Source organism: Pipra filicauda, unplaced genomic scaffold (genome assembly GCF_003945595.2).
Source record: "Pipra filicauda isolate LSUMZ 115617 unplaced genomic scaffold, ASM394559v2 scaffold11_size5308982_pilon, whole genome shotgun sequence".
Classification (NCBI taxonomy): Eukaryota; Metazoa; Chordata; class Aves; order Passeriformes; family Pipridae; genus Pipra; species Pipra filicauda.
The window spans coordinates 1327670-1340641 of NW_024103652.1; the positions used below are offsets into that span (position 1 = coordinate 1327670).

Below are 12972 nucleotides of genomic sequence, written 5' to 3' on the forward strand. Positions count from 1 at the left end.
CTGACACACACTCTGAGCACTTGACAGCTTGAACCACCAAAGCAAATGAGGTCTAAGGAATGGATACCCAGCAAGTATAAAAAGGCAGCATGATCTTCAAAGTGGGCCTTGTAAGCCTAGTAAGGAATGACAGATAATGACATTCAAGCAACAGATCTTCACTGCCTGTTTCTTTTTTTTTTTTTTAAATTATTATGTTTTAATAGAGTAGACAGCTAGATCCATAGAGGTACAAATTGGGATTGTAATTTACAGTCCTCATAATAACATCTCTGAACATGAAATTCTTAAAAAGTAAGAGTTCCAAATGTGGCATTGAATTTTGGTAATTTGATCTTTGCCAAAAACAGGTAGATAAATCATAAATAAATGATAGATTTTGGTGTAAAGGGGCTTTTTGTGGTGTTTTGTTTGCTTGTTTTTCTTGGTAATGATGAACGTAATAATGATACTATTATCTAATCTGGTAACTAGTAGCCAAAAATTCGATGCATCAAAATTCATTCTTAGAATATGATTATGCTTTCTGGTGCAGGTAAGGGGAATTCTTCTGGAAGTTTCAAACAGAAAGTAGACTATTTTAAAAAATACATGCATCTTTCAGTAGTAGTAGCAGAAGTACATGGGCAGATAAACAAAGTTTATTCTATTTCGTAGTACATTATTCCCTGCACGAGAATAGTGTACACGATTTCTGCCAGTTCTTGAATATGTGCATTCCTAAACCATGGTTTATGAACATCATGAGGAACACATGCAGTGCAGCTGATGTTTGTCATTATCTGTTTTATACATCATCAAAATCATGATGTAGGAGTGTCATGTTATGGTACTGTACTGCCATATTTAAAAGATGGATATTTTAAAAGATAGATCTTTTAGGATGTTTTAAAATATCCCTTAATCAATAAAACAATTTTCCACATCCTGCCTAGATGGAAAATTTCAGGATATTGATGTAACATGATAAACTCAGTTTCACATCCCACCTAGTAGAGCTCCTTCTTATTTCCTTCTTATTTCTATAAGAAGATGCGATCTGTCAGATCGCATTATATGCAGAAACAGGAGATGCAGACTGATAATTCAGGGTATTCACCACTGTACTATCCATTTCATGGTTAGTTAGGGCATTTGCCACCTATTTTGTATTTTGAAAAGATAACTTTCTTTTAAAATTATGTGCAGAAATGCAAATTGAAATAGACTTGTAGTTGTGATGACACTTTTTCTATTTGTTACAGTCTTCGCAATATTTTGTATTTTTCTTCAAGCATAATTCTGGGGACATTTAAATATAAGGCATTAAACTGTCATTTAAAAAAAAGTGTTTTGGTGAAGCGTTGGAAGGCCTAAAAGACTCAGGCGAGAGTAGGAAAATGAAAGGAACCAAAACTTTCTAGTTTCACACAAAATATTTTTATACAATTTTAATTTAATGTAATCATAGCACTGGATTATTGACAGCGTGTACTAAGGGTACAAAGTCCTGGAAAATGAAGATAGCACAATCTGCTCACATTGGTAAGACACCACTTATTTTTACATTATTTTATGCTGTAAAGATAAAAATGAATAAGATCTGGAGAGTCTATAAGAGAATACAATTAATTTAAAATCAATACAACATAAAAAAATAGAAACAATATTCTATTTCTAATGGAAAGGAATGCTGGTTTATAATTGCAGTATACATTTGTATTTACTACAGACAACATGTCTTCTCCTTTAAAGGATTTTAAGAACTGTTTAAACCTCTTTTAAGTTACCAAACCTGGGTACAAAACTGTGCCGTCACATCAGCATGTAAGTGCACTCTGCATAAAAAAAGATGGGGATTGATTTAGGCCGCACTACGGAGCCAACCCCAGGCTGAGAGTAGCTTTATTCTCTGCTTGTTTTCTCAGCTTTTTATTCATTTGCAATGAGGGAGTGTGGTGCTTTTTTGAAAATGACTCTCTTGATGAGGCCTCTGATTGTAAAGTACTTTCAAACTGGGAACTTCAGCACCTTTGTTGCTGAGTGGATAACTTTTCCATTAAAAAATATGAACCTGCTTTCCACCAGCTCTTTTCCTCCTTTCCATTATTTTTCATGTGCATTGAAAGCAACTTTCCATACCAGAGCATTTACAGGGAGCTAGCAAAAAAGATACCCATGTTCCAGTGCAATGGCATGATAGCAACCAATATTTTCATTGCCAGATGGTACTAATAGAAGTTCTCTAAATGCAACTTGTGTATTTATCTAATCCACTTTATCTCTGCAGATCTCTTATAGGTTTCCTTTCCCCAATTTCATCTTACAGTACCTGTACACCCAGCATGTAGATATGAAACAATTTGATGAATTTCAGTCACAAAAGTAACTGCCTTGATGACAGACTTTTAGTGAGAATTTGTCCCTGGAAATGCTATTATTTCTGCAGACTACTGCTCACTACGCACAGTACTTCCACTCTTCTGATGCTTCTGCCTAGACTGAGCCCACCTTGACTTACCCTCTTGCTCTCTCTCTCTCAGAAATAGAGCAGTTTCCTTCCTCCTGAAAATTGGATGTTTTTTTCTCATTGTGATTTGGAATTTGCCTCTCCTATACACTAACTTCTTCCTACTATACTATGGCTGTAGCTGTCAGATCTTCAAATCAATGGTAATTTACCAGTGAAAAAAAAAAAAGATAGATACTTAACATTTTAGCAAAAGTTTGGGCAATATTTAGCACTTGAGTGTTAAGAGAAGTGAGAATTCAAATTGTCAGCACTTAGCACTTTCATTCATATTCACTAATCTCAGGAAATTATGTCCTGAGAAACCAGCACATACTTAAAATTAAAACAGGCTGTTTAAAAAGGAGTCTGCATGGCATCATATTTGTCAGTATTTAAAGCAGAGAGTGATTATTTTTCTTTATCTTATTAGATTGGTAGTTATATCTCTTAATAATTTATTGCCTCTTTGTTTGTAGCATCCCCGGACAGGATCTCTCACAACCCCTCATTGGAAGACATTACCAAACTCTGTCAAATTTGGATGTCAGATTATGTTATACATTATAAATTACAGCAGCAGATGTTCTTTGAAAAAGTTGTGGTTTCTTTAAATGATCTAGCTGATGCAACTCTTTGAGTCACTGTGGTGAGAGACAAAATTGATGACAGGTTGATTTAGTGGTGCACTTTTTAACCAACAGTTTGAAGAGATTAGAAGGTTGTCAGAAAGATATCAAGAGAGGTAAAGGGATTAATTTCAGATTAATTTCACAGAACTTTAAATTAACAAAACAATGGCTAGTTTTCTTTGAAAACTCTTTTATAGCTGGGAGCACCTAAATGGAAAATGGGCCATAAAGAAAATTTTTCATTTAGTACTATTTTCATTTTTTTTTCTTAGGCAGATGATTTATGGATGCCCAGTAGCCTGTGAATTTTCTTGGAAAAATGTAGTGTGAACATTTCTTGGTGAGCATATTAATCAGTTAAGTTTCTTAAATATTTCTTCATCCCTGGAATGTTTAAGCCTTAACAACAATAAAAGATGTCTATCAAGTCAATAGACAGGAAAGTGTTTGGTTTGACAGACAAATATTTTAAATAAAAGGTGAAATTGTCATTGACGAAACAGCAATGAAGATAGAAAACTACAATTAAAATAATTTCTTTTAAAATCTGTTGCAAAGTAAATTAACATGCAGGAAATGTTAATTAAAATATGTTTATAATTTCAAAAGAAAAAATGTTCTAATCAGAAAATGTTGGCATGGAAGATGGGATATAGATAGACTGACAACATGTGATGCAAGACAGTGAAGCCTTCAATGGTGTAAACAAGCCATGCCTTAATAATAATATCTGCAGGTCCAGTGTTAGTTTATGCCTTCTCAAGCATAAAAAAAGAGGACTGGGAACTTTCAGAGAATTTTGCTCTTGGATTTTTCCATGTAGTAGGTTAAATTGCATGATTCATTGTCCCAGGCACTACTCCCAGAACTACAGTTGTTCAATTCCTTTCTATTATAACAAATATTTTTTTCAACATGTTAGAGTTTTGCCAAAATTTAGCAAACTTACCTGAACCCTACCCAAATTTCTACCTGAAATTTGGCATTTCAGTATTTTGCTTCAAGCTATTTAATTATTAGTGCGTGCATACATGCACGTGTATATTTAAAAAAGAAAAAAGAAAAAGTAAAATAGAGCTGCTGTTTCTAAAACAAGTAAAGGAAAAAACTCACAACAAGCAAAACAAGCCCCTACTCCATTTGGTTCATGTTAAAAAATTATGGAATTACTGTAGTTCATTTGCTCAGATGCTCTAGTACGAGGCAGTTCATGGTCCTGTCAAGAGTAACAGGCAACAAACATTTGATGTACACATTGAAATGTGTTTAAAATTAACACCATTGCAGGACTGTGAGAAAAATCTGAGTTCATGTGTAGTCAGAGTTCTTCCCTCTGGGAAGTCCATCTCCAATCTGACAAAAGACCTGGCCTTCCAGATCTGTAAGTATTGTCCCCTTTTGGTTGTCAGGCAGTGGGTATGGTGGGCAGAGGTAGGTATGGCCTGACTAAAGTAAGCATTTGCACACAATATGCAGAAATATAGCCAAAAATCAGAGGAAGGTAGCAGAAGCTTGAGTAACACATTTACAGAGGGGAATAGGATCAGTATGAAGATACTGGACAATTGCAAAGAGAGGGCTGAAGGGAGAAGTGGGCTGGACATGATCAGGAAAGGCAGAGTAGACTGATCATTACGTTCTACAATTAGGGTTGAAAACAGAAGTTCAGAGAGCCTCACTCTTCTGCAGTTAAAAAGTAGATATGACGTTAATAATTTCATACATGGACCGGAGTTGGTCCACATAAGAGTTGGCATCTGATACCATAAATTCCGTAGATTCATAAGTCTTTCTCTTGACATGAAAGTCCTTTATTTTTAGTTCAAAATTGTTCAAAACGTGAGATGTTTGTTTTCTCAGCTAATGAATCAAAATAAATAAGGACACTGAATTTCCTAAAATATTGCAATTAATACTTTGGTATTAATGCATAATGACACAGGCCTTCGATTTCTTCCAGAGTAGCTGGATCTCTTTCAGTGAAAACAAAAATTTCTCTATACCCCAGGTTGCCATCTGTAGAGGAGGGATAATAACACCATCTATCTTCACAGAACTTTGTGAAGATAAGTTAATTAACTTTTTATAGCATTCAGATGCTGTAGTATCAAAATATAGAAGAAGAAATCTGTGTTGCATACTGAAAAAAAAAGAGATCACACTTTGAATAATTGGTCAAATATTAAATAACTAATCATTCATCAAAAGAGGCAGAGACTATACAAAAATAGATAGGCTCCAGTAAAGAACCATAATTGTGATACATGCATAAAGGGACCAAATTAACAGTGCTGAAACTATACTCAGCTTTAGCATTTCTTTGTAAAACCTCAAGGGTATTATTCTAAACTTCTGTCTCTGTATGAAGAACATATATGACCCACAAGAGTAGAGTAAATGCTTTGAAATCCTCCTTTTATGTATGTTTACATCATAGTCCTGTGAGTTCAGAAAGGACTGTTTCTTTGTTTTTACTTTTTTAAAGTTCCATATGAATATTCTACAAAGCACAAAAATTAGTCTGTCCTTCATTTTCCAGTTTTTATTTAATCCATCACAGTGCACTTCATTGTCTGTTTGTCCCTATTTTAAAGGAGTGTAATGTAAGAAATAGAATAAAAAAATAGAAAGTTGAAAGGTAAAGTATTAATACTAAGTAAAGAACAGTCGTATGGGAATTGTAAAGTATTCCCTGGGCCCTACCCTGGAAGAGATGTAATGCTTTCTGTTCCAGTCCATGTCCATGCATGCATGTAGTGCATTTAATTGCAAAAAAAAAGGGAGAGTGAGAGGTAGGATTATTTATCTATATACTGGTGCCCTGTGCTTAAACACAAAAGATGGTAAAGTGTACCATTAAGTACGTTTGAAGTAATGCAGCTGGAAGCAGAAGAGTGTTCTTTCTAATAATATATCTGTATTCCTACAATTATCCTCAGCCTACTCCTACTGCCATGCAGCAGCTACAGCAACTCTTTGAAGTTTTCATTAATGCAAGGTTTAGCAAACTTATTTGGTATAAATTCTACTGTTCTTTATTTATGCTTGTATAATGCAACCTCTTTTGGATCCTGCCACAATTCGCCACAAAGACAATGTAAATGACTGCAGTGTGAAAGCAAGCATAACCTTTTACTTCACTAACCAATAGATTATTTAGATCTCAACATTACTTAATCACATTCAGATTACCACATAGTGGAGTAATAAATAGGACTTTCAAATATTTTGGCAGAACACATGCTCTCCCATCCATTATACCTCCCAGAGTGCTCCTATATGGCTGTTCCGTATGCTGTGCTATTAACCACATCTAAGCAGAGGCTGTGCTACTTCAGAAACACACTCAGAAGCATACTCAGAATCATAAGCTGGCTCAGGGCCCCCAAGCCTATGCTGTGCCATCACCCCACCACCGATGACACTACTATCATTACCACTTACTGTTCCTGATATTTCCATACCACCTGATTTCACATACTGCTCAGTATTTTTTAGCACTCATCATTCAAATGCTGTAAAACCTATCATCCAAGTGCTCCAAAATATATATGCAATATACATATATATACCCCCACACTACCCACAAAGGAGTAGCAGAGCTGTAGGCAAGCAAAACTGAGACAGCCAAGACAGTGACTGAGCGGAAGGCTGGGATGCAGAGTAAGAGTCCAGAATATTCCTCTTGAAATCAGAGATCAGACATAGCCATGGGTTAGGCAAATCCTTGGCCAGAACAGTCTGTAAGAGTGGTAAGAGTGTTCTTATTCTTGTACTTGCTAGAAATCTGTCCAATATCATTGAATAGGACTGAAACTTTCATTCCATGCCTGGCAATAAGACTTAGAAATATCTCCCCTGTTAATTTTGACACTGATCGAGTAACTTTAAAGTTTCAAGTACTGTAGCTAGTCCTAAAATAATAGGCTTGATATAAAATCCAGATATTTGAAATGTTGTCAGCAGAGTCAGCAGTGACTCTGAGGATTGCTTAACCTATAATTCAGTCACACTGTTCGGTTGATTATTTTGCCTGGAAATTTAGTGTACTGTGTCCACTACTTGAGGTTCTTTAGTTTAAGCTCTAAGAGACATAAGATACAATGTGATAAATTTGTCCAGAATATACGGTATACAACCACTTCTTGGGGTTTAAAGGCACAGGGGGGTTGAGTGTGTGCATGTATGTAAGGCCTAACACTTTAGACCTGCCACAAAAAAATCAGGACCTGCAACTCCAGGAATATGCATTTAAATTGAAACTGCTTACTCAGGTTTTTGGCTGTAACATCTATGGCAACTGGAAATTTCTAGGGATATTGCATCACTCAGTTTCACTGGTGATACACATTTATATTATTAGGACTTTAGCAAATGTACCCCACAATGAGAAAAAATTTAAAAAAACCCCAAACAAACAAAACTTTGCCTTCTTAATGTTACAGTGTTGTTTAAAGGATAATATAAACTACTCTTTTTTCTGTTTTTCTTTTAATGGTGTATGACAGAAACAGATGCAAAAGGAGTTTATGTGGAATGTAGTGTTCCTTAAAGGTTCCCACAGTTCAGGTATAGACACCTTTTCCATTCTTTTAAAAATTAAGTTGTGGGTAGGAATGTTGTGGGGTTTTAATTTGTTTGTTATGGTCAGAATAGGTGCCAGAGAGAGAGAAAAGGAAACTTGTATAATCGTCTAGGTATGTTCAGTGTAAAATTTTTCACAGAATATTCAGTACTCTCATGTTAAGTTGAATTGTTATGTAATTAACAAAATATGACTTGGCTTTACTCTTGAGAGCTCAGCAACCATGATGGGTTCAACTCCGAAATCTTAGTAGCTACCTTTCTGTAATTCAAATGACCCTTGTTGTCCCCACTACACCATAATCAATATGCAAAGCAACAAGAGTACCTAATATTAATTGGGGATCTGTTTCTCTAATCATAGGATCACTTTTTAAAAATTGTTGTGGGAAAACCAAAGATATCAAGTGCAAGAGGACAAGAAGTGAGGATCTATCAGATTCTGCATCCAGAGCAAGGAGTCTGTCTTGAGCATCTTCCTAGTCTAGAAATCAATTTCAGGTAGCCAGCAACAGCAGTTTTGTAAGTCTACAGTAACACAGGATGCTACTGCATGTTTTCAGTTCAGAAACAGTAAGTTTGCTTCAATTGGGTTTCAAATGTCTTCCTAGTCCTGACGTTATCCTAGCTGCAGGCTTTGTTGAACCAAATGGTGTTTATTTTGAAACTGACATGTTAATTACTGTAATCTGACTGCTCCTTGTAGGTCATTATCTCACCAGCAATGTACTGACCACTATACAAAAAGGTGGAAAGAGTAAAGAACCTTTAAATGATATGTTAAAGTCATGCAGTTTTGTTTGAATTACTGTGAAAGTTGTATTCATGTTTCTGTTTTCAGCTCCACTCATCAGTTGTTTGTAACTATGCTAGAAAAGATTCTCTTCTGGCTGGAGCCCAGCAGATTGGTGCTCAGCTTGAGAGGAACAGTATTATTTAACTTTGAAAATATTTATTGATTCATGTTTTAATTAGCAGTAAAAAGCAATTTGTTTATTTTCAGAACATTTTCCCCCTCACATTTAAGGGCAAATTCTACTCGTTTTGTGTTTCACTTGCATAAAGGTGACATTTTCATAGATGCTTGCTTGGCACAAGGCAGAATCATGTACTTGGTATCCTGCCCTTGCTTTTTGAAAGATCCAGAATTGGCAGCTATAGTTATGCGTAGGGGGTTTTTGCTCTCTCTATAATTTGCTATCCAGATCAAATATGGAAATTTTTAACCCATATTTTATGGCTTTACTGCATTTTTGCATTTGTAGGTGTTTTTCCTGTAATATGCTTTGTTCTGACATTTAAACACAGAACAAATATGTTTAAAATGCTTATGCCTAAAATACTATTCATCATGTTTCTAAGTTTGTACAGTGCATTCTAATGAATAGTTAACATTTTGGGTCCCAAAATAATCTCTACAAAGCACCATTTCATGTAGAAGCCAGGAAAAATGGTGGCAAGTAAATCCAGGTTTAAATGATACAGCATTATGATCCAAAATCATGCATCTCGTCTATCTCAGCAGCATTCAGATAAGGAACTTTTAACAATGTCACTAATGTTACTGGTACTTGCAGTGAATATAAAGCACTGATAGAAAGTATTAATTATTATCATTGCAGGCTTGAAAGTTGAAGCAGTGTTATTTTATATCACAAATGCTTTAAGCATCCAACACTGCTTCTGAAACGTTAGAACTGGGCAAAATACTCACAAGAAAGGTATTATTTACTTGTTTTCAACAATAGCAAAAAAAAATCTATTTTCCAATGTGCAATTGATTTAGAAGAAAATAATGACATTTTCAAAATAGTGACATTTCATTATTTATGATGTGGTTATTTCCAGAAACTTGAGAAGTACATCCTTCCATACCCCTGTTTTCACTTGTGAACATTTAAAAAACCCTAATGAACTACAGGGACAGTGGAAGCTAACAAGTGTTTGCACACTACAGTCATTCTTATCAGACAAATAGTTTTAACCATTCTTTATTCACTGGAAAACTGATGCTCAGACAAGTGAAGGCATGTGCTTTGTATATCACAAGTACAAGCACTCTCATATCTTGCATTGTGTTGTGGCAGTCCACAGCTGATTATGTTGTTTCTTTGCGGATTGTTTCACATGTGGAGGAAAGGAAAGTTAATATGTATGCCCACACTCCAAAGCACAACGTGCTGCATTAATTCACTGGTGGATATTGAAGAACATGTATTAGGATGTGAAATGTAAGGCTTCATTTTGCTGACCAACTCCCCTGATGGGGTGTTAAGCTCTAGCAGAGAAACAAAGCCGCTAACTAGGAGTAATAAAGTTTCTTCCTTTCTCCACTGCTATGAAAAAGAATAACAGATAACAACACAAGGCTCACCTGAACAGCTGTTTACAGAGCAGATGTAGATGAGTTGAATGCCACACTCAGAGTGCCTGCAAAAAAGTTCCAGCAACTATGGGTCCATGTTTGAGAAATCATTGTCCTCAAAGGCCCTTTACAGGAGATGACTATCTCAGCAACAAAGATGCTGGAATGGCTGGTATATCTTCTCAACCATCACTGTGACTTCTACAAGAGAATGCAGAACAAAAACCAAGGTGCTTGATGACAGTCTTCAGAGATCCTATACTCATAAACAGTGGTCTAATTGTCATTAATACCTTTTAGCTCATGCAATTAGTCACAAGTCTTTAGTGCTTTGCTGAAAAAAGTTTTTGAGTTTGAATTAATTCATTAATATATTACTCTCATTTTGACCCACTTGGTGAGAATCCCTGGGAAACAAATCAGTCCACTCAATTCTTTAGATTCAATTTATATTTCTTTTTCATAGACAGAGGGAAAAAAATTAAAAAGAATGTTGCTATTTTCTTGATCTGGAAGGACAATAACTCCTTTCAAGACCTTCCCTTGCTCATCTCCCCACTTCTACCTCAGATATTTCTAACATTCTGTTGCTACCTTTGTCTAGCAGAGAGGTTCCAAAACTGCCATTCAAAGTGTTTCTCTCCCCACAGATGGGAGCAGATCTATTATCCATAGCATCACCGATCTTTGTCAGCCAATCTGTCAGCTATGAAGTCATAAATTATAGCATCCAAAAATTCTTTCTGTTCATACTTCTTCACAATTATTTAAAAAAATATTTTAAAAATATTTATTTCAATCAATATAAATAAAAGTCTGCATTTAGCACTTCTTACAGTGAGATTCCTCTTATTACACCATAAATCTCTAATGGCGGCAATGGAAGGGCATGATCATGGGGATTAGAGTGTCTGACTAGAAACAAATACCATGACTTACAGTTTACAATTTCCTCTAAGTAAACAGTTTAGATGAGAGTAAAGCTTATTTTGTATCTGAATGTTGTATGTTTTAGCCATGCTGTGTAATTCCATGCAGTTGCACATCTAATAAACACAAAAAGAGCAAACATTTTTAACCTGCAGGCCTATACATACGGGCTACATCTCCACTAGTGCCAAAGTTTATGTTCTGTTACTGCTGCCTTCTTGGAAAGCAATTTCAGAATCACTAAGTCCATCACAATGCCACCATACAGACAAGCAATATCTATGTATACATTTATCAAGCCCTTAAAGCTGGCTAAGCAGCTTGCCTGCACTGCACTGCAGGCAGAGTGTTCTTGATATTCACATGTGCTGAATTGTTTGCGACATCTCTCTGTACTTCATCTGTCTACACTAATCAAGGCAATTAATCCCTTCCCCCAACCATCCCGGTAGTTCTCTTCACTGACTTTGATATGAGTTTATCTTCAGTGAATACAGATGACCACAACTACGTAGAGTAGTAAAATGATCCTACCAGTTTCTTGTGCAATGGTATTGGCAAGTACACAGCTCTTCCGGAAATACCTCAATTAATTCAAAGTTAGGAAGGTAGAGGACTGTCTTTGCTTTTTTATCTATCATTTGGCAATGAACATGAGTCAAATAAATCTAAGAAGTGCTTCTCTCCATTATATTTTCCAGATAATGATTAATCATGCACATTTCATCGCATTTCTTTAATTTCACTCGTTAGTGATGCCTTTCTGTGGAATATTTTGATTATGACTGTCTTGTGTCATTAGAAAATTTCAAAACAAAATTTATTTTTTTGGTCACTGTTATTAGTGAAAATACTAAGTAGCATCAGATATCACAAGAGCCTCAGTGAAAACTGGTAATCTGCTAGTTTAACCATTTGTTTTAAGTCCATTCTTGTCTCTCTTTTAGTAGTGCTACGTCACTTTTACTCATTTTCCCCTTATCATATCTGTCCAGTTAAGATAATCACTAGTTAAGATAACCTCAGGTTAACTATATGATCTGCTACAATGCCACATGAAAATGAGCGTGATGACTATTTTGTTGAAATGCAGTGGCTTGAAGAAAGTCTGCGCTGTCCTTGTGTCCTACTGACTGTAACTGTTTTTTCAAGTCCTAGAAGCCATTGTTTTCCTCCCTCTACATTCTCTTTTTCCATGTTTTCCATATAATTCTCATTAGACCTCGTCCACTCTAGAATTCCAGAGTGCTAAATTCTGTCTTGGTGCCTTCTTCCTGATCCTAGTGCCATTTCTTTTTCAAGTCAAACTCCAGACTTTGCCTTTTACTGAACCCTGTAGCCTGGTTAAAAGTTTGTTTATTTATTTATGTCACAGACTTTTATACCACAGAGAAACAAATTATTCACCAAGTTTCTCTTCTGATATTAATGATATCTGAATTTCATTTATGAAGCGATACACCTGAAGACTACATGTGTTCCAGGTCCTTTGAGAGTGTGATTAGCTCCTTGTGGCACAAGTATTTTAGGACTATGATAACTTTATCAAATTTATGTAATTTACAAAAAATCATAAATGTTATAAAAATTCTGCAAGAAAAATCCTTGTTATTTCTTAAGTCTGTAAATCTTTGGCCTCTTGGATTTATGCAGTGAAGAAGGAAAAAATGCAAATTGACAATTGTCTGCATATATTTATATAGAGGCAATGCTTGCATGCATGGGTATATATATATGCCCATATATATATTTAAAAATGTAGATGTATATAAATCTATAATATTCCTAAACTGGTTATTCCAAAGCAGTCAGCATGCATAATGAAGATTTCCATGAAGTATCTCACAGCATACAGAGAACGAAGTAAGAGACTACTATATAATTCACAGCCCTAAAAGATTATGCAGCCAAAGAAAGAAAAGATCAACTCTAACTATTGTCTTTTAACTTTTATTTATTTATCTGTTGCATTA

The 12972-nt window shown here is 35.4% G+C and overlaps 1 long non-coding RNA gene across 1 annotated transcript in view; it reads right to left on the reverse strand.

Moving 5' to 3' along the window:
* The window catches only part of LOC120324289, a 67570-nt gene that overhangs the window by 33653 nt on the left and 20945 nt on the right, over positions 1 to 12972 (reverse strand). The window contains exon 2 of the long non-coding RNA XR_005565471.1: positions 10079 to 10270. This is a non-coding gene — a long non-coding RNA (uncharacterized LOC120324289). The remainder of the gene's footprint in view (positions 1 to 10078; positions 10271 to 12972) is intronic.